General features: G+C 30.0%; 1 protein-coding gene across 2 annotated transcripts in view; it reads left to right on the forward strand.

Moving 5' to 3' along the window:
* Numb (NUMB endocytic adaptor protein) overlaps nt 1-26,991 on the forward strand; it is a 102,754-nt gene that overhangs the window by 38,789 nt on the left and 36,974 nt on the right. Inside the window, exon 2 of one of the 2 annotated variants that reach the window (XM_076388633.1) lies at nt 13,211-13,247. The exons of the other annotated variant lie outside the window; for it this stretch is intronic. The gene's annotated coding sequence lies outside the window, so the exon portion shown is untranslated. The remainder of the gene's footprint in view (nt 1-13,210; nt 13,248-26,991) is intronic. 2 annotated transcript variants of the gene reach the window in all.

Below are 26,991 nucleotides of genomic sequence, written 5' to 3' on the forward strand. Positions count from 1 at the left end.
ATAATGATAAAGGTGTTATTATTGGGTAGGAGGTGGCACTGTAGGACTTATAACGCACTCCAGACTAGTAGGAGCGATCGTTGGTTAATGTATGAATATGTGAATTTTGGACGGTATTTCGCATAATAATATTCATAATATTATAATTAATAGAATAATAAAATAAATATAATACGCAAAAAAACTTGATCCGTAACGAGAAAAGTAACAGAAATTATCATGGCGTTTCTATGATTGTTTGTAAACAGTTGTAGTATCTGAAGTTCTTCAAATTCTGACATGTAGTATTAAGGTGCGGCTCCACTGAGGCAACAACAAGCAACATTTTGTTGCAGTTCCATGTTTCTTGAAAAATCACCGCTTGTTGGCGTAATTTTTTCAGGTTTCTGTTACTGGTAACAATGTCGCTGCTTGTTGCTTGTTTCCATTTGAAACGGTTTCTATTCGCAATACAAACAAATGTTTCTTCAGTCTATGCGTTTTGTCGTCCGATTTTGTAGCCGCTGGAATGAATTTAGATTATACGTACATATGTAAATTCAAATCTAGCTTGCAAAATTCAAATGTTTCTTGGATTGTGTTGCTTCATTGTGGTCAAAAAATTTCCATAAGCTATAATTGGTTGGAAACCTTTTCTAACATGCAGCAACAAGAAACGACAAGATGTTAATCGTTGTTGCCTCAATAGAGTCGCACCTTTTCTATACCTGTTGACAGTAACATGATTTTTTTAATACGTCCTCAGTAGTAGATATTTCATGAGCTTGTAAATAATTAATATTCTTTTTTATGAGACTGCCAAAATTACATTTAAGGTTGCACTAATTATGTCTTAACCGTATACATACATATACTTATAAACGTATACTTATAAACGCGGCTTCAGATAACTTCCTTTAGACAAAGATAAAATCATCTACATGACGTCACACACAGGAAAGATGTATAAGCTATGCTAGCATGATATATCTGCAATTTCGAAAGAGTGACACACCGATGTTTCGAACATGTTAAAGTGTTTTACTGTTCGATATTACTGAGAATGTGAAATTATTTAACTTTCAGAAAACATATTGAATTGATTGAATATGAAGTATGCATATGTTCGCACCACTCGTTTGTTTCTCTTTGCAGTCTTTAAAACAATAATTTTGTTATTTTTTATTTTCGTTTTATTTTAACGTCTACCCTTTAAATTTGTCCTCACCTGTACTCGAATAACCTGTATATTCAGAAACTATAGGAATATGTGAGGAAATCATCTATCTATTGATGTTTTATAACTGTCCAACGCATACCCAGTTGAGACAAATCTAGCCCCACCGACACTCTCTACCTCTTTCTTACACGGGAGCCATTGAATGAGAGAGAGAGAAAGAGAGAACAATAAAACGTCGAGTATCTTAACCATTGGGGAAATAAATGTATTTTGATAAGAGATATTTAGAATCGGTTAAAAAATCGAATAAGAGAATATATAATAAGATAACAGGAAACAATGCAATTTGGACGACCATAGGTATGCATACTGCATTAAAAAGTACATGCCAAATTAATCATTTTTAGATATAGATCGGCCTCTTATTTTTTTCTGAAACGCATATTTATATGCAATTTTAACAAAATTAGTGCTTATGTCTGACACAATATTTCTGGTACTGTTATAGACTCGTTACCACATTAACTGTGCTACAAGTTATTTACAGCACATAAGTTCTGTTTCTTCTAAGATAATCGACGTTCCACTACTATAATAGTATCTATTACTATAATACTGACTTGTAAATTTCTTAGACAACTATGAAACTAATTTGTATCTACTATATCATATGGTTTTAATAAATTAAATCTTCTTTGTACTCACAGCATCTAAACATTTAGTTATTTCGAAGAAATTTTTCCCAGGTTGATTGCAACTGCGGGCTTCTTCCACAATACCTTCAAAAGATCCCGTTATATTTTTTAGTGTCCAAGAGATCTTTTCAATAAGGTCTATTCCATTTTTGACTTTCTCTGCCACACAGTCAGCAACGCTTTGTATAGCGTTGTATGCAGCTTCTTGCAATTTCTCCAACTCTTTCAAACATACATCTATATTCTTGCCTCTTGCCATGGACTTCATTATAATGACTTTACTATTAGCCTGTAAATATATAATTGTTATTGTTTTGCGTGAAAAAGAAAGGATATAAAATTTTCAACACCTTTTTGAGCGTTTTAAAGTAAAAAACCCTACAAAGAAGTTTATTCATAGTTCTGCTAGTTGAAGTTTTAAGTGATAAAGCATCTGAGAAGCTGTCGATTACTTTCATCCCAAATAATTAAATTACATGCAAATTTGTAATTGACTGTAAATATCATACCACTAAATTTAAGATGATGGTTTTATGTATTACGTAGAAGATATTTCTCAATTCTGTTAGGGGATACAATATGATATATATGCGTGACGACTTATTTAAATTCAATATTAAAATATAGTACGCATCTATAAAAACAAGTATAGAAACATATCCTATTCACGCAACTTTAGCAACATTATACGTTTTTATTAGCATTAACAAAATTGCTTATAATTTCAATTATGTGCTTCCAAAATTACATTTTTACTTTTTAATTTCATTCATTATTTGTACATACTTGGAAAACAAAGCCTTATGAAGGCTTATATGATTAATTTATTCTCATTGTTTTGAAATACTTTCTTTACCTTCTCTAACATATTGTAAAGAAATTTCTTCGGTAAAGTGGATTAACAAAATTTTATGAGTAGAGCTATAGTTTTGAAAATTCTTACCGATTCCAAGATTTTCTGAACTTCGACGACTGCTTGCTTCTTTGTCCTATTGGCAAGCGTTTCCAGTTCTTCAACGTGAAGATCAATGAGATTTTCGACATTTTGTATAATTCCATTCGTATTCTGAATTGCATTCTCAATTCTTTGTATCGCAAATCGTTCATATTGTTTAATTATTCCCTCGATCGGATTAATTCCTAATTCTTCGGGAACGGGAATTATGCCGCCCTAAAATATTTGAAAAGAAAAAGTTTTTAAAAATTTCATGTTACTGAACAGCGCTGCCCAATAGTTAGGACCCTCAGTTGAAGGGGAAGGGGGCAGACTTAACATAATCGCGGTGTTTTCGCTTGGACAGCGCTACATCATAATTATTTAGAATCTAAAAAGGAATATTTCAAAAAACTGTATGAAAAGAATACGGTACGTGTATACAAAAAAATTGAAGATTTGTTCTAGATATCGAAGTCTAATATAAGTAATTAGTTATTTTCAAACGAAACATTAAAGTTTTTAATTAAATCTGCACTTGACTTTATTAATGTAAACATACTTTTTATTTTATTAAACTATAAACACAGTTATAGGTACGTATGTGATATAAAGTAAATTATCTTTGATAAAGAAAGCAGTAAATGACGAATTCAAGAATACAAAAACGCAAAAGACTATGATTTACACATAAGCGGGTTTGTACACTTTCTGTATAAAATAAAGAAAATATTGTGTAGTTACGCTGATAAAGTTTTTCTCGGAGATAATAAGGATTTTAGTTTACAAAATGTATTCCTATATCATATTTTATAAATGTAAGTTCTCGACATTTTTTCTTGATTGAGAATGTTTTTTCAGAATTAAATGATTCAAATAGACGTTTCTGAAAAGATGCCGTTTGTACCGTGTTATCGGTACAAACCGTCACAATAAATCGTTTAAAAGAGGAACTCTATCTTTGTTGTAAATCTTGTTAAATCAAAATCATGTAAAAAGAGAATTACGGAGTTGTCATTGTACATATCTACATCCAAAAATAGGTAGAGTTTGTGTGATAAAGGATGCACCATAAAGTTTCATTTATTCAAGGTGCAACTGTTGGTGGAAGCGCTTTTGTTTTATCAAGCGATGAAATGTTTTGCGAAATCATTGAAGTATCGTTGTTTTTAATATCTTTCTATTGGTTTTTTATTGTTTTCAAAGATCTGTATTAGAGTTTCGACCATATCAAAATCGAATAAATGTTGTAGTTGATATAATGTTTAAGAACAGAAACATTAATATTCAAAGTTAACAGTTTTCACTGATTTTTGAGATACTTGCTTTTCCAAATTAATTTTACATGATAAGTCATCTCACGGGTACGTCGTTTTTCAAATTACGAACTCAAATTATACATAACATCACATGACTAAAAAACGTGCTTCCAAAGTGAAGGTAAATATGGTTGGTCTTGTATTTCGAAAATCACTGAGTGTAAAAAATATTTTAACCGAAGTTGATTATATATTTTTGAACAATTAATCTGACTATGTAAATAGATGTTAAAAACTATTCTGCCAAGAGTAGTTTGTCTTTTTCTATTTAAGGTGAAGTTTTTGAGTACGGATTACAAGCTTTTAGTGTACTTTATATACATAGTATGAACTGTTTGTCAAAGTATCAGAGTTAGCACCATTAAATTCTAACACACAACATGAACTTTCATCAAACAATAAATAAAATTTAGTATTTACATTTCAATGATGGAAATTAAAATTTATCATAATACGTTTGTTTATTTTATTCATTTCTGTGCATTCTTTAACTGTAACAATCAATTAAGGTCGTCATTAACTTCAGCCACCTTGACAGATAATTCATACAGGAACGAGATAACGTTGTCATTCACAGTAACAAATCTCTCTCTAAAATGAATATGTGTCACTCTATCTTGTTTATGTCATTCAGAGGTTTTATTATCATAAATCAGGTAATGCAATGAGTGCATAAAGCAGCGTTTACCACACCTATCACAATTACTGCTTTCTTTAAACACTTACTAATTTCCGTAGAAAAAGAAAACATTTCTGGAACTTAATACTTTATGACGGTGTCTTAAATCTCTGCTTAATTGCAATTTATTTGAATTAATTAACAATAGTAAACCAATGTATAATACACAGGTGTCCGAGAACTGTTGGGACAAGCGGAAAGAGGGTAATTCTACATGAAAGAATATGATGAAAATATAGAATAAAAACATTTTATGTCAAATTTCTCGAAAACGAAACATGATATCAAAAAAGTTAATTATACATATATTTTCGACTTATTTTTTCATGTAGAATCACCTCCTTTCCGCTCGTGTCATCAGTTTTGGGACACCTTATATGTATATTAGAGAATGAAGAAATGATTTGGGAAAATGTTTCCGTTGACTTTTTAAGATAATTTTTACCTGATAATATACATATTTTAATATTAATACTCTGTCTCAATGTGCTCAACCCATTTTTAATATAGAAACGCAATAAACTATTCCTTGCTTAACCCAAACATTCAGCATAAGATAAACAATAAGTGTAGAATATAATGGTGATTAGAAGAAAGTTTAGCTTAAAATTTTAAAGTTTAAATTTTACTTCTCACACTATTTATCTATCTATATTCACAGTTAATTTTTTTAAAATTGTAATTTTTTGCTAGCGCTTAACATTTAAAGTTTCTTCTAATTCGTGCTATAGGTAAAGTTAGAAAAATTATTTGTTTTTGCTAGAAATATTAGTAAGGCAAAAGCTAACCTCTCCGGTATACATACGCTAACAGCAAAAAGCGTTCTTATTTAATGTGAAAATCAAATACACGGGAAATATTACGTGGGAATTTTAACAACACATTATAAATAAAAAGAGAACTGAAAAATAGTTGACCCAGTTCTGACTATTTATACAAACTATCTAAAGTACATTATTAATATTATAAAAGAAATAGGCAGTTTTCTCATTTTACAACGCGAGAACTTTTCAAGATATTGAGACGCTACTTTAAATCGATTCGTATAGATATTCTTGATATTTTGTTTTAGCAATTTACAACTATTATCCACACAATATATATCAATGCGATATTTTATTCCTTGCTAATTAATTACACAACAGAAATCGCTTTCTTCACTGCAAATGCAATTATTTTAGTTTACTAATCAGGTGATGAAGTCTACTATAGCAACAACAAAACCTGAAAAATATTTCTGAAAGTCAATTTAAATGCGTTTCAACATTTTCAACTGATTTTTTTTTTATAAAGTGCTGAAACTGTCTACTTCTTTTATGGTAACCGTGTATTTTGTCATAAAATAATAATATCAATAATTACAGTGGAACGTTTATAAAATCGATATTCTCTCCTTTAAATGTCTATTATTTATTTTTGCCACTGTACTTTAAGGTTTCACAATAAATAATATTTGTTCATAATACTAACTATATAATTATTATGAAAATATAACATGCTTTGTTATATACCTTTAATACACAGTAACATTGATATATACTAAATTGTATTTAAAAAATGTTGGAATTATAAGATAAGTTTGTTGTTATCTATACTTTGCAATTTCTACCAATATATCAGAATTACAAAGAGAAAAATATTGGATAGATATTTAGTATTGTATTATTTATATCATATGGTTTCTCCTAAAATAGTGCAATTATGAAAAATATTCATAGAAGCAAATTAAAAACGAAAAATGAACTATTATGGAAGATTTTAATTTTCGATGTCAAATAACTAATATTCCACTATAAACACTGAATTATTACTTTATGTCGCTCAAATAAACGTGATAGTTAATGAATTCTTAGATATTACACAGTTTATTAAATGGTCATACAGTAATATTTGCAATTATTTAACCAATGTATTTAACAATTATTTGCAGACACGTTTAAAACAAGATGAAAGATAATATTTTTAGAATATACATAGCCATAAGAATCACTGCACTGAATAATTTAAAAAATTTTAAAAATTTATTGACACATCCAAAATTTTCTTCCATACTATATAAGCATGTGCAGTGGAACTATCACATCTATCGAGCGAAAGAATATTTGGAAAAACATATTTATTATTGAAGACAGGATCAATTTTTCAGTTCTCGATTTACTTACGAAGTTTCATTAAAATCAACACGTAATATGTCCTATAATCCTTTCACAAGTATTTGAAATATCCCCACACCGACAACAGGAAAATTAAAAAAAAAAATATTGCACTTGTTACGTTCGATATAAAAAAAGTACGCGTTTAACAGTAAGAATACACCACAATAAGCTTATTAGTTTCAGCACTGTTTTCTCAACAACTTTGGCAATAATTACAATCGCTAGTTGTTATGATTTTATTTAATTTTTGCTTCATTTCAATCACTTCAAGCACTTTTAAAAACGATAGTTTCACTTACACACACTGTGGCAACTATAAAACACAGGAGGAACACGGCTTTCGCCATGGTTGTATCCTCCAAGAACCTGATTGCAATCACTCAATTTCCAAAAGATCGTTTCTCGCTTATATATCGTGTAAATTTTGGTGACTTATTTGAACACGCTCTGATGAGGGATTTCAGTTAGTCAAACATAAGAATGTAATTTTGCAGCACCTGAGTCAATCATGCAATGTGAATATTTTAATGCTCCACACTACGGTAGCGCACCCACCATTAACACGTTATCAACGAATCATTTATGTGCTTCTTAAACGTGTATGATAACTTGTCACACACATGAAAGCTTCCAACTACGTATGAATTTCCGCAAATATACGTTGATTTAAATCAGTCTAAATAGATAAAGTATCATGTTTGTTAGATTTCTCTATCGATTTCTACTTTATTAATTTGTGCTTACACGCTTCTTTGTTATCACAAAATATGTAAAAATATTGTTACTTAAGTAGTCTGCAAGTGTTTACAGTAAATATCCAGACGATTGCTTTTGCGACAAATTTCAACAAATTTGTGTGATGAGGATACTCAAAACTTGGAAAGGTGACATATCCTGTCATTTTACTTCTATTAGATGAATAAATTAGACATAATAGCAGCATTTTTATTTATTTCTTATTATTTTGAAATAATATTCTAAGAGATATTTCATTTTGTTCACGATTACTATTCCTTAAAATTTTATTCAAATTTTTGTTTGTTTGAAATGATATGATGTACACTAACAATGTGCAGCTACTGCTTAATAACATCAATCTTCTGTCCTTGTAAAAATTAATAATACTGTTAGAAATTACAGAACATTCAGGTGCCTACCACACCTAATTCGTACGTCTGAACTACCCAAAATTATGAGTTGGTTAAAAAGTTGTTCTAAATATAAGTACTTATACAAATTACATAGTTTTATTTTTTTGTAGACGAAAGCGTTTCGAGAATTCGTAGGTAAATTTGGTTTTTCTTTTATGAAATGTTCTTTTCGTTTAAATGACCTTTTCTAAGTGAAAATGTACATATTCAACAGTTAACATAAATTTAAATTGCATATGTATTTAATGGTTAACAAAATATTTAATTTTATTCATAGAAAATTGTTTTCAATTAACGGCAAGGTGAAAGTAGTCATCAATGATAACTTTAATACCGCAGCAATATACTTACAACATATCGCACACGTACTTCAAACTTGACACAACTCGAAAAACGTGATTTTTGAATTATAGCTATAAATCAGTTCGATAAATGCACCTCTATTCATTATAAAATGTTCACTGATTAAAGATCAAAATTATAGAATTTATTCGAAGAAGTCTCCAAATTTAAATTACAAATTATTTAAATAATAACAAGAAAATCATCTAATGCAAGTAACAGATAATTATTTTTTATACTAACTACTCAAGTAAGATAACTTTTGTTAAGTGAAACTACTTTTTATTTGATAAATAATTTTCTCCTAAACGCATGAATGGTACTTTGCTTCTCTTCAAAAACATACTTTTTGAGTTCTGTCACTTTTGTAATACATCTGTGATATGTATACAAAAAGCAAGATATATCGCTGAAGTGTTAAATTCAACCAGTGCATAAAGGTTATTCAGATCTGATAATTATATAAATGAACATTAAAGCAAATTTATTACTTTACTGTTTCACATTACATTCCTTACAATCTTTTCTTAGCGTCGACCTATTTCACAAGTTTCTTAATAAAATCATACGTTCAATAAAATAATCAGTTCATCTTATTACCTTCTACTATTTTACACAAGAAACTACCACGTGTGATTTAAAATAAGTATTGATGAACGAAGTAGTACAACTAAATTAATGATTTTTTGCTGAGCTGCATGGACTAATACAGTACAGAATGTATGATTACATTAAAATAAAACAAAAATTTTCACATGCTTTCTACGAATTCACTTATAATAAGTTAACATTAAAATGTGCCCTCTTTGAAGTTATGTAATAAATTAATAGTTTATTAGCTCATTTGATTCTAGCTAAATGCTTGTACCAATCTTCATAATTAATCACACGCGTAAGCAAAACATGGTAATTACTTGAAAAACACGTTTTGGATGTTTTCATGAGAATGTATTTATGTAATACTAGCCTAGACAAACCTAAACAAAATCATCTGTACAAGATGTTTCGTAAACGAAGCTACGAAGGTAGTAATTTTACATGACAAAATTAAAATGACAATTTCAAGCGTTTTAAATTGTACTTTGATATACTAATAATTTACGAAAAAATATAATACTATATCGTCGACTTATTTTTTTTTATGAAGATTTATTGTTGTTTTACTTATACCATCAGTTACAAGATTACATTGTTTTGAAATCTTAGACTTGAAGGTTTCCATAAAAATCATGCGGGTATCTTATTTACGATACATACAAAGTAAATATAGTTCTATTACAAAATTTATAATAATTACTGATTCGTTTAATCTATTTTAATTTAACACTATTAAAATTTAAAACCCTTATGCTTACTTATCTGATGGCTGTGGAAATCGTCCTTATACGCGCTTATAATTAAAATGAGAAAGATAATTTAAAGAAAGATTGTCAAATTAGAAATTTGTTTGGAAAAGGAAAAATAGGAATTAAATAAATTATTTCTCCACTAACAAATATATTTATTAGCCACATTTTGTGTGTGTTAAAAATATTAATATTGTATCCTGGTGAGGCATCTGTACCTTATTTTAAACAGACATTCAAAATAAATTAGAAGAATTGTAAAAGTTGTGAACCACAACCGATTTTTCATTATTTCATAAAATGACGGTTACTTTAAAGTGAAAAATGTAAATTCTTACTTTAGGCGTACATTGAGAGCAGAGTAACGCAGAGTGACGAAGGAAAGTATAAAAATTGTGACGTGTTTATAATGCTCCAATGTGCAGTGTCATATTGTCTTTCACTGATTACAAAGACACTGTGCAACATTGCATCAATCAATGTCGTACGCCTGTAGCCATATACTAAAATAGAAATCGTTTTTTTGCAGTTATTAAAAAATAGAAATTCAAAATACAAAACTCAATGATTTTAGTTTTTATTTTAATTTTTAAATCTATTCGATTCTTTATTGTCCAGTACTTTACTCGAATTATAAAATGTTCATTGCCTAAAAAACACGCATTTGCTGGTGACGCTTTTTGACGTTGGTAACGTTGGTGACGGTAACTTTACAAAGGCTTAACTAATTTAGAATATTACATTTTAGAATAGTAAATGTAACTCTTTATGCTTTAAAATTTACCTTCTGTCTCAAAAATATAATTATTTAATTTATCGATATTCTCAAATGCAATTTTTCTCAATTATCGCAAAGAAATATCAAACACATTAATTTCTTAACAACTAAAACTTTTTGACGGAACGAAGACGAAGTAAAAAATTTCTTCGCTAACCTTTTGCTTATACTTCGTTTAAGATACTCTTTAGATATTCAGTTGATACCTCTATCCAGACAAAAGTGTATTTTTGAATAAAAGCTACGCAGCTCTTCCTTTCGTCTGCAGTCTGCTCTTTCATTATTTATTCTAGCATATAAAAATGATAGACATTGTCAGTCAATCTATCGGCCTCGGAAGAAGAAGAAAAACACGGTAGTTGATCGTGAAAGACTTTATAGCATTATTCAAACATTTCCATTATTTGCAAAGTGTCTGAAATAATCTACCTTTTCATTTCACGTCACTGATCGTAAGTCTGTTTTATCTGGAACACAGTGGAACTTGAATACCTAGAAATCTATAAATTTACAGACTTGCCCGTTGCATTATTCTTGGCAAACAAAGATATAATACATCACCTCGACGAATGCGGGGGCCTAACTTTAGCTCTATCTTCCTGCAATTATCGAGGTTCCGCGGTGCTAGTTAAGAATTTAACGTTTTTCGTCACGATCAACATTCACGAGGGGCGTACGTCTGCACGCGCGCAAGTGCAGACACGTACAGTAATACCACCCCAATAAAACGTTCCCATAGAGGCGCACGGGGTGTCGTGGGAACGGTCTCGTCCGATCTAAAGCGCCAAACGTATTTTTATGGGGAGCGCGTAGACGCGTCCAAGCAGTTTAGGGATTCCATTGTGGCCGATCGAGGATCCTTTTCTCGAGTCAACACAACAAGTATTTTATAAACTGTAAACGAGTTCGAAGGCACGGTACTGTCGTGTTCCTTTCGTTAGAAAAGCCAACTTGTCGCAGGAAAAATTTTATCTCATTTCAGATTCATCGGTCACAGAAGGAACACATGTTTCTGCGTGATCCTGTTTGCTCAGTCATGGGCTAATATTTGCAGGCTGTTTAAACGTCATGAACGACGCGAATTTGAATCCAATGAAACTGCTTTTGTATACGATACGATGCACCATATCTAGCTTTTTCGCGTAAAAATCCAGTCGATTGTTTATCGATCGTCGTATGTAGACTTTTCTGTTTTTTGTTATGGTCTGGTCGGGAGTGAGCAGTTTAAGTTTTTGGCTAAAGTTATAAAATTGGATTTTTTTTTGCACTTTAAGGAAAAATGCGAAGCTCTTATGTGTTCTTAACTCTACTTGTATGAATTTATACTTTAGTATATATTGGTTACAACAGATTAGGAATTATAAGACATTTATTGTTATGGGTTTACAATAAAGATAGACCAAAAATATAGTTTTCATTTGCAAGAATCTTTTTATAACATTTATTTCTGTAATTATGAACATCTGTTAGTATGACTTTAAATTTTAAATGAATTTTTGCTTTAAGGGAGAAAGTACAATTAAAAGGAAGCAGAAATCAAAAGGGTTTTTTTTATTTAAAAAGCTAGAACATTTCTTACAAAAGCTAAACCAATCAGAATCCTTTTCACAGAAAAATAAATCGAATGCGAGCTACACGTTCTTGGTGCAACGCAAGTAAAGCATAATGTTTTTTGCATTTGTGTACATACTCTTTTCTTGGAAATTACTGACGTGACTCTGATAAGTGATTTTCAGTGTCTTCGAATTAGAAATATTCGGAAAATTGAACCGAAGCACGTGGAGGGAAGGGGAATACGGTTAGTTAGACCGTAAATCTGCTTACAGTAAACGAAAGGAATTTGCCTTGTCTCTTTAAACTCCTCAAGCACTTAAACTTGTATACACTTTGATGCATTCGTACCCAGTCAAAATTCGGACTTCATTTTCTTGATAGCGAAACGCGTTATGAAGGAATTTTCATCGATTTATTTTATTTGTATCTTATACATAAAATTACTATGTGTCTATTTGCAATTGTCATATGACAATTGCATTAGACACCTCATATAACAAGAAATATTTCAATATAAAAAATGGGTTTTGTCTAAAAATTTGGCGTGTTCAAATCATGTTGGTTTCCAAAGAATTTGATATTAATCTGTAGTAAATATTCATTTTTGCACATACTTATTCGATATGAATATTGATCCCAATTAGTGAAAGCGGAGAAGTGTAATTATGAAATTTTATCAATTATGATACGTAGAATTGATAATCAGCAATTTAAAATTCAATTCGCAGAAGTGAAAGATCCAGCCCAAACAGTAAAAATATTTGCATTTCTTGCACGTTAATGATCTTAAGTGGCACTTAATTAACGTTATTAATCAGTGCAATACTTACTACACATTCAGTGATCGATTACGTCAATGTTATTTCAAATATTTTCACTGTCATAACGATATTGGTAAAAAAAATAATTACCAAATTTTATTTTCCTGTATTTTATCTAATTTATGAAATAATCTGTATATTTTATTAGGAAATATGTAAACTCATATTCATACGTACAAAACTGTTAATTTATTATCGAAAATGTAACACAATATATATTTATTCGCTAAAATAATATAATATTGCTTGCTAAGTTATATGTATATTATTTTTCAGATCCCGTCGAGGTTGCGCTTCTGGTAAATAGTTCTCGGTGAGTCAATATTTACAATTAGTTAAAAATTATAACAAAAATGATAAGCATTAATTCGATAGGTATGTAGTATAACTTTGGGCTTAAGTAAACAGGTTTAAAATGTAACTTATATCATTGTTACAAATTTTGTTCTAATGCATAACATTAAGAGATCTTAGAATCTTTTATATAACAATTAAAAGATTCTTATAATTTTAATTAAACACATCTACAGAAGATGAGACAAAGTTTGAATCAAGTAGGATCGAACGTATATGTTATATTTGTGGAGTAACTTTTTATACTTTAAAGGAAGTTTATATTTCGAGAAAGTAGACTTTTGACATCTGCTCTCGTATTCACTTCCTGTATCAGGATATGATTGCCACGTGGTCCCTATATTTTTTACATGCCTGAAAATGACCGAATACATTAGGGAGATTTCGTCGCGAAGTTGTCAGGAAGTAATGAACTTAAGAAAAGGTATACGTATAGTATTTCCCAATAGGAAAGATACAACTGAGAAACCATGTACATGGATAGGTTGTAAATAGGTATATACTACTTGAACTGTAGCGAGTGTTAAATAAGCGAAAGAAAAAGTGTGTATTAAATATAGGTCTAAAGAACGCTGATTTTCAAATTATTTATTAAATAACACTTACTACTTGAAAAATATAGATCATTCATAGTTAACTTTAAATTCTTTAATTAATAACAACATTTTATTAGTAATACCCTAAAGTAATATAAAATAGTCCATATTAAATAATATAAAATAAAATTTTAATTCGTTGTATCTTTATTTATAACAACACTTAACAACTTTGATATATTAAGGTATTAGTAGTACCTATCTAAAAATGTATGGGTACTAGTTCATTTAGTATAAGAATTTTCGAGAAAACATATTTAATTCCTTACTGGAATATTTACTATAAAAAAAATTTAATATTCGGGAATACGAAACTTCTTAGTTTGTTATTAGAAGCAAAGTTTGGACTCGTTTTTGCCAAATATTTTTCATTTATTTTAATGACGTTGATTTTATTTTGTTTATTTTAAGTATTTTAGCATTAAGTATTATAAAAATTTTTAATTTTCTTTTTCGAAGACAAGAACTCTAGAAAATAAATATAATTGCTTCGTTGGTTTACCTTCTAATCCTATGTGGAGTATACTCTACAGCTATATAATATAACATTCTAGATTCGAAAATAAACACTTTCAAACTTAAAGAAACTTAGAAAATTATTAGGGTAAAATAGAGCTGTCTTATGAAACAATTTTAAAATATTATTCAATATTTATATTTTGACTTGGTTCACCTTTATCTTCAATTTTTTTTAGAATTATATTAACTAATACATCAACATTTAGTTAAAAATTACAGTATTAAAAAATATAGAATACTTACTTATAACAATAATAGCAAAGTATACTAATACACAATATAAAAGATTAACTAATAGTGAGAAATAAGAATATAGTGAGGTAATATTTACAAGAATATTTTATATTTTAAAAAATTCTAATAACCAGACACCTACATCAATAACGTTTAACAGTATAACCTGAATTTAGTGATAACCATATTCTAAAAACGACAATAAAAAGGAAGGATTTAAATATAGACATAATAAAGTATTGTTTCCACAGACGAAACATATCCCATGAACTTTTTAATTACACGGTAAACATGGCACCGACATAAATAAATTCTTCGGCAATCAATAAATGAATTTAATTTATATCTGTTGTAATAGCAGTTTTAAGACTGGTCCATTGAGAAATATGGAATACAAATACAAGAATATCACGTAGTATCAACTATTGAATCGTAATGTCATGTTATGATTAACAAGTATTTATTATGTAAATATACTCGCGGAAGTAAAAGAGATGAGACAAAGAATATAAATCATAAATCCGTAATATTACCAAAGCGATTATTTTACATTTTGTGGTTCTCTTGAGATGAAGATGACACGTGTTACGCAAAAGTGAATTGAATGCCGTTAGATCGTATTTCTTCCGGATCAAATAATTTTCTTCATACCAATACTGGGACTGTGTGGCTTAAATTCGTGAAACCATTATCTTAACTATGTCTGTGAAAAACAACCTTTCTACATTGCAATTTGTTAACGAAGAAAATTTATGGAGGTGTGATTTATCTTGCAGACGGTAAAGTCTAACAGTTTTTCCTGTTTATTAAAATATTATAAAAATTTGTGGCAATGTCAAACTTGTTTACAAAATACGCTCCATAAATACTCAGGAAAGTATAAGTGGTGTGCCAGCCAATTTCATTCGCTTATACATATATCCATTGTACCATGTAATGTGGAAACTTTACTTTTAAACTATATCACTCGCAATCAAATGCTCTACTAAATTTATTTACGTCAATAACAATTTTTGTTGCTGGTGCTTATAATTAAATTCGTAAAAAATTCTGGAGTACACTTCAATTTTACAAGAAAAATGTTTTGATATTAATATAATTAATTTATTACTTCGGTAAGTCAAACATTTTTTTATTAAACTCTATTCAGGGTTAGATTTATATTACTTAAATTTTAGAATAACATATGTTACTTATGTAATAGTTCAAACAATTTATAGTTATCTGTAATATTATACAAGAAATTCAGGAGTAAAAAAATGTTAATTTTATGTTTTTGTACGCATGATGTAATAAGAATATAATATTATGATATGTATTTATTATCTGCTGCTGTTGGTATGATATGTTGCTGTTTCCATACCTACATTTAATGTGTTTTAGAAACACAGAAAAATTCTGTTAAGTACTTTTGCATATCTAAATTGAAGTTTTTTTGTTACTTCAAATAATTTATTGCGGTCATAAAAAGCCATAATGTACCATTCTAAAATTAATAAAGTTGGTTATTGATGATACAACGACAGTAATTAATGCGTTCTCACTATGAATAGACGTGTTTCCTAGTAATTTTCTCTTTCTCTGCATGAAAGGTGATTTCCAGAAATACCATGTCGTAATATACCGTGATTCATAGAACGATGATAGAAAATATTTCAACATGAATGATACAATGAATAAGGGGGAATGATCACAGCATAGCAAAAATAAGTAGTAAACGTTAACATAATTGATATTAATACATTTCAATTGAATGTAATTGTAATATTCCTACTTAGCGTTATGCATTGTATAAAGTTTGATATTTTATAATTGCTCTGCTTTTATTTGAGAATAACTATAAATAATAATATTATCTCTCATGACATATATGTACATACAAAAATATGATATATTTATTGTACGTTTCAATCTTCCTATTCTTTCTTTTCATAGTATAAATATGTACCTATGTTTAAAACAATATTTCTGTAGCTTAAAAATATTATTTAAAGTAGCAATAGCAAAATTAGCAAATTGAAATTATTAACAGAACTTAAATACATGTATGAGAAATCGATAACTACAGAACTAGTATTAAAGTTCAATCTGCATTGTAACACATGTTACGTGTTGTCTACCTGTTCATGCACATTGTTCATGGGAATACAGCAGCATGTGGTTTTATCTACGACCATATGGCGTATCGGGAAATGCACGTGCGAAAGAATCGAGACGAATCCCATGTAGACTGTTACTTCCTTTAAATTGCTGGCGCATAATACAGCAAACGCATCGTCACCGACCATTTTTACTTTTGAAATTTCTTACGATTGATTTTTTTACTAGGAAACTAATTCATTCTTTTTATTTTGAGTGTTAAGAAAGTTATTATTTTTATTTTTATTTAAAGCAGTTAAATCACTTTTGGAGCGAAGAATATGTGCAAATTTTTATTAGATAATATTTCACACTATTTGTACATTACATTTATTTAATCATTTTATAAATATAATTTTTAAATTATATAATTATAATTTTAAATTATTTAATTTTTAAATTATGTTTATAAAATTATTATTAAATTGTATTTATAAAGTTATTTATTATATTTAATTATTAAGTATAATTGTATTGTAACTATTATTATAAAAATATGAGCCGTATATAAATGAGCGTAATGACAAAATACGTTTTATGCTTTCAACATAGAATTCAGTAAAAGCAAGACGTTGTCTTTGTAAATTAAATAAAATATTTAATATCGATTAATTAAACAAGAAAAAAAGATTACAATTCATCTAATTAAGACGCAAAAATGAAGTGGAGTGGCAACAGTATAAAGCATTAATCATTATGTATATAAGAAATAAATTATGATAATTATGATGACGGAACATTAATTTCATTATCAGGGTAAAGATAGACTAATTTAGTGTTATCGAAGATTTGTTAACTAAACTTGAAAGCACTGGTAAAAGAAAGGCCTCTTGAATAATCGTTTTTAAAAAATAAAAACAGTTTTGTAGTATAAATATAAACTATGTCTTTAATTTCTTATGTGAACAATCTAGACAGAAATATTTTGCAGAATAGGAACTGCATTATTAACCGCGCGAAATTGGAATTCGCCTGGAGGACAGTACCGCAGTTGTTCAATAGTGGTAATGTAGGCAGATTCGATTCAAAATTGTAGGCACGTATGTATTTTAAAAATTCGTGTTCATACTCCATAAAGAAAATACTGGCAAAAAGATTCTCTCTTTTTTTCAAAAATAGGCAATCGATAACGGGCCATTTAACTGCAACTGCACGTAAAATTACCTACATACTAAGCTATTAATTGCTCAGTAACATATATTATAATTAGTTCAAAATAATTGAAACCACTACTTTAACATCTTACGGTACTTAATATTGCACATTTTATATCAATACAAAATTTCAAGTTTTCGATGATACCTATCCTACAAACTGCTAAAAGAAAACAAAGTGCAGCTCACTGATGATCATAAGATACACAATACATTAGAACTAGTCTTATTTCAACCATTCCAACGGTATATGATTTGTCAAATTGGTGTTTTATTAGTGAACACATTTTTTTTCTTAATCATTTCCACAGCCTCGTGCAACACTATTTTAGCCAAAAATTTGTATTTAGAATTGTACTACTTTCAACTTCATTAAAACAATGCATTCTGTACTTAATTATTATGTGTCTTAGACCTTGAAACGGATAGCACACGACGTGTATTTTATGTCTATTTTGTGACTTAATTTGGACGTTTTAAAAACGTTTAACAGCGTACGTCTTAAAGACTTACGAAATTTACGTCCATAAGACGTCTTAAAGATATCTATTTTTTATCTTAACGACTGATGGACATAATTTGGATGTCCTTAAGATGTCTTATAAATGTCTTCTAAGATGTCCTAAAAATATACTGATTTGTAACCTCAGACGTCTCAAAGACGTCTTTTGGACATTTTTAGGTCTTTACTGGATATCTTAATAAGGTTTTTAAGACGTCTCTATACCCCCGATAGCACACGACGTCTTGAAGACGTCTATTTTATGTTCATTTTATGCCTGAACGTCTTACGACATAATGTAGACGTCTTAAAAACATCCAAGAGCGTACATTTTAAAGACTTCCAAAGTTTATGTCTATAAAACGTCTTAAAAACACAGTACATGGATGTCCTAAGGACTTACGCTTTTGGACGTCTTAAAAACGTCTAATTTTTGTCTAAACATCTTATATATATAGTTTGGACGTCCTTAAAACGTCTTATAAATGTTATAAATTTGGGACTGTATATAAGGTACGATTTTATTTCAAAATGAACTCAACTCAAGAAAATTGTATCACATTATTAGTACGAGAATATATAAATGTACTTCGACAATGCTTAATTAATAGTGCATCTGTATTAAACGATTATTATTATTATTATTAAATATTACAATAGAAAAAGGCAATAATATTTGACTTCAAGTTTAGAACCAGTGGATGCATACTATATGTAAATGCACTGCTTTATTAACAGACCATTGGCATTCTCTAACAATACAAAACGTAAATAAGTATTTATACTAATTATAAATAGTTACTAGTTTCGAATAATTTTAGGGTTCACTGTTAATATTTGCTTTATATTCTTTAGTAAATAAATACCTTTTGCACATTTCTCACAAATGGGAATTTTGTATGAGAAAAGTGTAGACATTTCTTGGTAGATATGGCTTTGCATAATATACTGATATCACGTAAACTTAATTCATCGATTGCGCAACAATACACTGTCCTTGTAAAAACCGGTTATTGACAACATTTTCGTGGACTTCATGTTTTCATTAGACAATGCGTTGCAATGTTTTCCAGAGAGACGCAAGAATTTTCAATGCTTTTCTAGTTAATTATATATTTCTCTTTTTTGTAAAAGAATGTCTGTTTCCACTAGGGAAATATTGTACGGACTTTATCGAGATCGTTCTTTGAATATCATTAATCTTTCATTAACATTCAGTCCCGTTGTACAACCACATTTCTTGAACGACAACTTTCTCACATAAAGACCTGTAGTTAATTGTGATTTTCCATTATTTTATCATGATTTTTATATAAAATAAATAAGAATAAGTTTTTCCGAAACAGTATATTGATTAGAGTATTATAAAATGTGTATTATATCTAGTACACATAACAGGAGGAATGAAAAGCAAACAAAGTAGTTAAAATAAAAGTAGGTAGATATCTATCATGCATTTTAATGATTTATGATTTCACATTTTTCGAGCAAAACATTATTTCTTTAATTCTTAATTTTGTTTACGACTTACATTTTATAAATATAGAAATACTTATTATCCCAAATAGCACAGAGATATCTTAAAAACGTCTTAGAAACATCCAGTAAAGTCCTAAAAATGTCTAAAAAACGTCTCTGAGACGTCCGATGTTACAAATCAGTATGTCTTTAGGACGTTTTAAGAAACATTTATAAGACGTTTATGGACGTCCAAATTACGTATATAAGACGTTCAGACAAAAATTAGACGTTTTTAAGACGTCCAAAAGCGTAAGTCTTTGGGACGTCCATGTAGTGTGTCTTTAAGACGTTTTATAGACGTAAACTTTGCAAGTCTTTAAGATGTACGCTCTTGGATGTTTTTAAGACGTCTAAGTTATGCCGTAAGACGTTTAGGCATAAAATGAACATAAACTAGACGTCTTCAAGACGTCGTGTGCTATCTGAGATTATTGCATATTTCTAATTTTTATTATAACTTTGCGGGTATAGTACATATATGTATACGTATACGTCATGACATCTTTTACAATATTAAAATTTGTTTATTCAACGAAAATGCCTTTAAAAGAATAAAACCATTTCTCTTTTTTCGCTATGAAATACTTTAAAATTGATGTATAAACTGAAAATTATATTCTTATCCTATAGCTTTATGTCAAACAACTATAAAATAATTTAAACATTTCCTATTTATGTTATATCTTCTTAATCAAATGTTTATAGCCATCTCATCACATAATATTTTAGTTTTATTTTTATCGACATATAAACGCAAGGACGGTGTAGTTTATATAGAAAATTGTAGGATATCCTGTATAGATATTAATCGATCGTTCACTTTTTCGTCCTCATCTCAAATATGTATGAGAATAATAACAGCAATAAGTACTGAAAAGACATTAGAAGTCGCTCTTGTTTTCAATTCTCAGGCACAAGAGCACTTCCTTTCCTTTTCTCCTTTCTTCCTCTTCTTTTACCGCGTGTTCTTGCTCATTTCTTTACATTTTGTACGCTTTAACAGCCCTTTCTCCTTACACCTGTGCTCACGTGCGATATGCCAGCGTTCGAACGTAAGTCGACGTGCATGGCAAAAGTGCGCACGTTCCATGTTACGAAAAAAGCTCGCCCGAAATAGTCGTTCGCGTTTCTCTTCGCGTCAATGAATTTGCACGGAAGGATCAAGGCTGCTGCTACGTTATTTTCGTTACTGTTACAGTTTTTCGTAAACCGCAATCCAAATAAATACATTTAATAAATTTCCTTCATATGGTTGTTTGCTTTGGCAAAGGTATAGAGCAATCGATCGAATCCTCGTGAATATTGTTTGCTCCATATTTCAGAAATGCCGTGAATTTTGGACACATTTCAGACATGTTACATGACTGACAAAAATAGGGCGTAAATATGGGAAAAAGTTAATTTATTTGAAGTTTTGGTTTAAAGAAAATGGAATTTACAAATTTTAGTTTATTACTGTTATTAGTTTCATGTAATTAAATACATTTGTACATGATTTGTATAGTCACAATTTTCTACAGAATATTCTTAGTTTTTGTTTGAATGTGAACAAAAACTTAAAAATACAGATCTGCTGTCTTATTGATAGTATGTCAAAGAATATCAAACAAAAGCTATTATATAAATATGTTATAATGTATGGTATATGTATGTAACATATTTTGTCGTCACATACTTTAGCTCATAAATGCTAAAGAATAAATATATTTGAATAGTAAGCACTGAATTGATCACTCAGAATCATCAAATTTCATGTGAAACTTATTTAAGGATCTATGTACTATTAGAAATTAATAAAAGAATTACGATGAAGCTAATAACAACATTAAAACTGTGGGAAACGCAATTTAAAAAAGTCTCGAACGTAAAAAAGCCAAAGAATAAGAAAACAATTGTAAAAAAGGAAATCGAATTATGTAAATATAAAAATGAAAATGTGTAAAGTGATGAATGCAATTCGATTAAAGTAAAACCAGAATATTATTAAACCCAACCGTATCCACATAAAAAAGTACTTAAAATAAAACGATTTATTTTAACTTCGATCATGTTGACAGTGTTTAAAATGTTATTAATAAACACAGCTTCTAAATATGAACGTTTTATTACTCCAAATGTCGAGTCCGCTCAGTATAATGAGTCACTCCCTTTAATCGCCAAAATAATGTAAGAATTTATAATCACTCGTTATTCAACGATAAGAATCTTGTATAAGAACTAACTGTTATGAATATGCCAAGGATGGTCAAACTGCGATTCTTTTATTTACTTTCTTCTCTTGATTCTCAACATAAAATTTTGATAAACATATTTTTCAAACAAAATATTTCTTTGAATAGCCTTTTTTGTATACACACATAAGGTTGTGCACTTTTAACCTAACATAGCAGTAGTATCTACAGTAATATTTTAACTATGTACAAAATAGTTTCAGTAAAGGATGCGATTTTCAAGTATTTTTGATAGGCGAAATATAGCTTTCATCATAAGATTTGGATACCATTAGTATATGGCCTTGTTGATTTTTAAAACATGATATACAATTAAATCTTGGCAGCGAATTTCCTGTGTTTGGATGTCGTGCCGTGAAAAAGGAAGAAAGCACGTACTCAAGAACAGCTGCTGACTTTCTCCCTTCAGGATCTATATGACGTTCGGTGTGGAGAGTAAATCAAGTCGACGCGACACTGTTACTAGAAAAAACGCAGCCATTCAGAACTCCTGGCTACTTTGCTGTTGTCTCAAGGCTGAAGACAAGGTTTCAATCTGTAATTCAGATTTTGGCTTGCGTTTTGGCATTGTGATGTAGCTTGGAAAATTGAAATATGTTACCCGTTTAACTAAGCACTCATTCTGGACATGTTGAATTTATGCATATACATATGTAGAATATAAGACATTATAGGTATCTATACATACAACACACCAAATGAAACAGTTAAATCTTACCACTTGGATTTCTACTCTCATTTTTTGAAAATTAATATTGCTTTTAATTATACAGTAAAATAAAGTTGTACATATATAGTTTTTATACGATTTATGTAACTATCTATCGAGATTATGCGATGGAAACTGTTCTTAAGCAAAAGTGAAAGGATGGTATTAAATACAATACAAACGTTTATAATATTGAAACATTTGAATAACTTAATTACTGTATAAAACAATTACTTATTGTTAGTAAAATGGTTACTTAGTAATTTTATGTACTAAAGTGTAATTTTTTTACTCTTAATTTTAATAACATGATACGTATGTTTTATAATATGCATTTCGGTTTTAAATATTAAATTCCTTTGAAAATACTACACATTATATCTATTATACTTACACTTTTCTAAAAATTCTATTATAAGTATGAAAGAGGTAAAATAAAAATACACGATATTGTACGGAGTTAGTAATTTACATTTATCTTATGAAACGTTTATAAATTTGAAAAGAATAATAATATAAGTCATTATTGATTTGAAAGTAAATTCTATACATACTTACCTATAATAAATATTATTATATAAGTTCAGATATTATATAGTCCTGTCAAAGTAATATATAGTAAACATTAAATAGTGCGCTCATGAATAATTCATGATACATCGAAGTAAAATTCATTTTTATAATTCAGGCATTAGTCTAACGTTACTTTAGTAAAGGAAAAACAAAAACGTAAATATAAATTCTGATCATTTTCTCACGGAAAGGAAATTTTTTGCCATGGAATAAGAGTAAAGATCATATTGCCAATTTATTCTAGAGTAAGTAACGTAATTTGACTCTGATCAATTTTCCATTGCGGAAGAATAATATTTTCTTTTTTCCTCGAACTCGTTTTCTATCTTTCATTTTTCTGAACTATACTCTTTTTCCTCTTCCTATCGTTCCATGTACAGAATCACTGCACAGCTTCCAATTGAAAACCCGTATTTAGAAAGAAACTTTCTGCAAAATTGTGGAACGATGCTTTTAAAAAATTCAGTAGAAAGAGGTGTAGGATACAAGCACCCGTCAGATTGCCAGCACCCACCCCCATTGTAATTATCGTCTCGTGAGGAAAACGAGGCAGAATCTCTGTCCCAAAGGTCATGAAAGTGTAGGAAACTCGGCTGGGTATCGCGGTGAGCCTCTCTTCGCTCGTGTCTCAGCAGATGTACGACCATTTGCCGTGGCAGCTGCGCTCCTCACCATCGTAAACCTCGAGCACCAGCCCCGACGCACTTTCTGACCTGACCCTGGCATTCTGAGCATCACCGTTACCTCCTCTTGATAAATTTCGCTTCGACCTCAAGCAGCCTGACGGATTTCAGATTGATTCCAACGAATGGATTGCGTCAATTCGCTGCAGTTTGGTCGATACTCCCTTGGTCATCTCGTAAATCGCATAATTGCGGCACAAACCGGTTTTGCATGGTGCAAAGATGAGTTCGTTGGACAGAGAGAGGCGCAAAGGCGCTGAGAAAACTTAGCATGGCACTGGTTAATCGTACGAGGGTAGGGAAAAAGTACTTGGGCCTGACTTGCGCTGTAGCATTCACGATTTTACGGTGGAGAGGGGATGACTCGTGTTCTTGGCTATGAACAGAAAACAGGAACGCATCTTCGGGGCATTGAGGACAGAAAATTTTCCATAATGGATGGAGTAAAAGAAGAATTGTTAACTGTCAGACTTCAGAACGGATTCTTTACCATTTTAATAAACGAGGAACGAAGTGTGGTATCGCAATCAGGGTTAATTATATTCTAAGAAACGAAAAATAATGACTATCGCGATAGATTAAATGAAAGTAAAGGTGCGAACAAGTTACTGTCACGTCACGTGAAATTACGTTATATACTTTGTTTCATATAACAGCAAAATAGGTGTAAAACGAAGGAAAAGCCTTGGCTCAGACTATGGATAACGTGAGTTTACATATAACAAAATAGATCTAAAACAAGGGAAAAATCTCGGTTCACATTATGGATTTGCTATAATATGTAACGTGAGTTCACGTGATGAGATAATAGTATCTTTGCACCCTGAAAGATACTGATCCAAGATTGATTAAAAAAAAAAAAAATACTATGTTACTGAGATTTGGATATCTATTTGTCATTGAAATTAATAAAAGAATTATATTTTACTGTGTAGACTTTTTGAGTTCTATGAAACCAAAAGACTTAAAATAAATATTTCTATATACAAACATTTTTATTATATTAGATAGTGAAGTCATACGTATAGTTTGGAGCAAATGAAATGAATGAAAAGTTCATTGAATTTATTATAGAATGAATATCATCTTGAAAAGAAAAATTATTGGGAACATTTAAAATATCAATGGCTTAGTATACGGTAATTTTTAAAAATAAAACTACCGTATTTGCTCTCAAAGATTCCTTTGTAATCCTACTTTACTACCTTGTATATCGAATGCAATAATACAAATAGTCCAAGAAATAAATTTTATATTAAAATCTGCATGAAACAGAAGATAAATATTATATTCATGCAAGTCTAATTTTGTCATAAATTGTATAGGTACATATAATTTTTTCATTTATTCTCGTAATTATTACTGTTCAAATCATTGAAATCCCCATTGTTATTATTTGTAGGATCTAATCTTTAATACAATACTAAATTACGCATAATTATAGCGTAACTAGAACAACTAGTGCTAAGATGAGTTTAATATAATTAATTTTTCTCTTTTCTTGAAAGTTTAATTACCATGCCAATTAATTATTAGTGATACTGAAACTATGAATTTTGTAATTTATCGAACATATACTAAATTTGATTCCTGTATGAATCATTTGGGATTTTTAAGTTTATTTTTCGTTAGACGTAGTACACACCGATAACATTTATTAAAAACTTTTGTATTTTTGTCTTTCTTTGTAAAAAGTTTTCTTATATTTACTTATTTAGGTATAAATTTTGAATACGACAAAAACCGACTAATTTTGAGTAAAACAAAGGGACACAATACATTGTTATCAAATTCAAATTTATGTCTTAATTAGGGTGAAGAAGATAGAATACACAATTCTAAAAAAAGGAGCAGAAATTACAGGAATATTCCTAAAGGAAATAGAAGATATCATAATTATTTATATGTACGACACATAGTTAATCAATGTTACCGATAAGAAAAAAATACATATATTAAAATAAAGTAATTACTAAATTGAAAAATATAAAGTTTTCCTAAGACGTAGGGCACGCAGGAAGACAAATACACCCCTGGCGAGTCGTAGGACCCGGGGTAGAGAGAGCTGGGCCCGTTTGAACTACGGCATTCGCGTCCCGAGTGTTTCAGGGGGGGTTCCTGTGTGGCAGCTTGCCTGAGTACCGGAAGATCGACCGCATATCCTCGCCCCGTCAGTCTTTTCTATCGTTTCGTGTTGCTCAGTGAAAGTGTATACATTTCTTCTCGTTACTTTCCGTATCTAACAAAATAAGTGAGCTTCAATATGGGAATTTGGGTATCGTGTGACTTCCAAGATTCTTTTTTTACTGATAAACAGTGCTCAACCACCTATACAAATTTAGCGACGTTGCTGTAACCGTTGAAACCTTCGTACTCGAGTAGCACCTTCACCAGGTGGCGCGGAAGTTGACTCAAGGAGGAGCTGTTTTATTTCGGTGTTATCAAATATTTTTTTCTACATACTTTTGGATTTGTGCGTTCTTCATCAGTGACTTCGTTCGATGTCTTGCAAGATCAAAAAGAAAATTGTAAAAGTGAGCGAAGCTTTGTGAAAGCATAGGAAAAGCAGTCTTTCGTGTTTTTCAAAACATGTGGACGCGAATCGTTTGAGTTTTGGCAACTGTGAGCAAAATAAGTTGAATATTTTGCGGATGATGGTGAACCTGACGGACGACAGATCAAACGCACACTGCAGTTCCGGTGGGGTCGCCGGAAGTAGCTGAGCGTGACGACAACAGTTCTAACGGAAAAACGTGGGAACTCGTGCTTCTACCTTTCCTCCGTCGCTTCATTAACTTGTACTCGCTAAACGAGCTCGCGAATAATTGTGCTGAACGTCCAG

Source organism: Calliopsis andreniformis, chromosome 12 (genome assembly GCF_051401765.1).
Source record: "Calliopsis andreniformis isolate RMS-2024a chromosome 12, iyCalAndr_principal, whole genome shotgun sequence".
NCBI lineage: Eukaryota > Metazoa > Arthropoda > Insecta > Hymenoptera > Andrenidae > Calliopsis > Calliopsis andreniformis.